A 3,018-nucleotide genomic window follows, 5' to 3' on the forward strand; every position below is an offset into this window, starting at 1 on the left:
AAGTTTGGTTAAATTTGGCCCAGTAACTTCAGAGAAGAAGATTTTTGTAAAAGTTAACGACGACCGCGGACGACGACGACGGACGCCAAGTGATGAAAAAAGCTCACTTGGCCCTTTAGGCCAGGTGAGCTAATAACTAACGGCCTTATTTATGTACAATAATGAACGAAAAAAATATGTTACACATTGACAAGCGACAACCATAGAATGACAGGCTCCTGACTTGGGAAAGGCACATTCATAATGTGGCAGGGTTAAACATGTTAGCAGGTTCCTAACCCTCCCCTTTCCTGGGACAGTGGTGTAACATTGCAACATAAGAACGAACTATAAAATTAAGTTGAAAAAGGCTTAACTCATTAGATGGGTACAATCAGAAATACTATACAGAATGGACGTGGCTGGGTACTTGTATATCCAATACAACAACAAAACACAAAAAACCAACAAAGTACAGAATACACATTTGAAAAAAATTTCGTTTAAAGCAAAAGTAGAAGCACATACAACATGTACAACTCAAAGATTTTGTGTTGTACAAGTTATTATCTTTTTCTTAACAAACCTTGTACAAGTAATTACTGGTACAGTTATATGTGTACAGGTAATAACTTGTATGATGTAATCATACAAGTAAGTACTCATACAAAGTTTTTTTACAAGTAATAACCTGTACAAAATAATAAAGTGTACACGACATATATATATATACAAAAAGGATTTCTTACTTTTTTAGGTAATTTAGTTTATGTCACAAAGACATATTTAGGAAGTATATAAACTAGCATTATTATGTTAATTAGATAAATGAGTATTAATGTTATGTAAATTGAATGCTAAAAACAATATATATTAGTTGACCATGTAATTGGGTCACTGGTATTTTGACACTTGTAGTTTACACTTGTGTTTTAGACAGGGATACTCCTTGTACAAGTTATTTTTTATTACTTGAAGAAGTAATATGAATATACTTATATTTATACAAGTGAATTTTATTTACTTGTATAGGTAAAAAAAATATTGGCTGAGTTATGTCCCTTAGACATTCAGATTTTTTTACTTAGTACGCCAGACGCGCGTTTCGTCTACATAAGATTCATCAGTGACGCTCAAATCGAAATCTTTATAAAGCCAAACAAGTAAAAAGTTGAAGAGTATTGAAGATCCAAAATTCCAAAAAGTTGTGCCAAATATTGCTAAGGTAATCAATGCTAGAATAAAAAGATCCTTATTTTTTTCGAAAAATTTAAAGTCTTGTAAACAGGAAATTTATAAAATGACCACATGATTGATATTCAGGTCAACACCGAAACGTTGACTACTGAGCTGGTGATACCCTCGGGGACGAAACGTCCAACAGCAGTGGCATCAACCCAGTGGTTTAAATAGTTATCAAAAGTACCAGGATTATAATTTGCTACGCCAGACGCGCGTTTCGTCTACATAAGACTCATCAGTGACGCTCAAATCGAAATATTTATAAAGCCAAACAAGTAAAAAGTTGAAGAGCATTAAGGATACAAAATTCCAAAAAGTTGTACCAAATACGGCTAAAGTAAATATATGCCTGGAAACAGAAAATCCTTAGTTTTTCGAAAAATTCAAAGTTTTGTAAGCAGGAAATTTATAAAAACGACCACATGATTGATATTCATGTCAACACCGAAATGTTGACTACTGGGCTGGTGATACCCTCGGGGACGAAACGTCCACCAGCAGTGGCATCGACCCAGTGGTTTAAATAGTTATCAAAAGTACCAGGATTATAATTTAATACGCCAGTGACCATTTTCCTAACTTGGTACGGGGCATTTTATGAAAAAATGGTGGGTTGAACCTGATTTTTGGCATGCCAAACCTCCCGCTTTAATGGCAGTGTTACTTATAACATTAAAATGACAACATCACACGACAGGGTAAATAAAAAGATAAATGGGAGAAAATATAGGATAGAGAAACAAACGAAAAATAGCAGATGTAACAAGTTTGAAAGCCATAATTACTACAAAATTGAAGATCGCTGAGGAACAAAAACTAAAAAAAAACATGTGAGGCAAGGGTTATCCGCCTAGGACAAAAACAACATTATTATCAAGAATAATACATGGTTTCGCAAACAGTAAATTTTATTAAAAAACTATATAATAGATAAACATGATTAAACTGAAGTAGCTATAGAATAAAAACGAATACATTACAAGATCACAGTCCTGTAAGCCATAGTCAATGCAACGCCCAAAGTGACGTCACATTTAAATTTCTAAAACGTGTTTCGATAGTTAAGAAAGAATTTGGATGAAATTCAAGATAAGATTTGTATGACTTATCTAACATATATTAATAACAGTGAAAATTATAATACTAATTAATATTTAATTGTAGTAATCAATAGATAATTAATTGTATTAGCTAGTTTTGTGGGTGTGTCTTCTGATCAAACTGCAAACCAAATATATAGTGTAAATTTCGTTGTTCCAAAATTAAATCTACCAAATGAACTGGATGAGTAGTTATCCCCAAAAGTTTGATAGTCAATGGACCATGACTGAGAAAGAAGGTCAACATGTTATCTATGGAAATAATGTGCGTTAATGCTTATACAACTGATTATCGATTTAAATTGGCTACCACTAATGTTTCCCCAGTAACTGACCGAATCATTTATATATTTAAAATATGCAAACGTTTCCACGGAAAAGCAATGTGCAATTGGTAATACAAATACATACCAAATATGAATGAAATACCACTTGTTGTTTACCAAAAACAAAAACAAAAACTGCTGACGGCGGAAACACCATAACTATGTCTTCCCGTTTCGATTCCGTCAAGACGAATCAAAAATAAACAAATTTAGTCCAGATCTATATTGATCCATGGTCGTCAATCGATTACTTTGTTTTGTGTTTTATGTATACCTTATCATCTGTTTCAACTTTCAGTCTTGTTAAATTTAATTTATTTGACCGCTGCTGGTATAAATATTTACTTTGACCGCATGCAATTTAATAAAAA

The sequence above is a fragment of the Mytilus edulis genome, chromosome 6 (assembly GCF_963676685.1).
Source record: "Mytilus edulis chromosome 6, xbMytEdul2.2, whole genome shotgun sequence".
Classification (NCBI taxonomy): domain Eukaryota; kingdom Metazoa; phylum Mollusca; class Bivalvia; order Mytilida; family Mytilidae; genus Mytilus; species Mytilus edulis.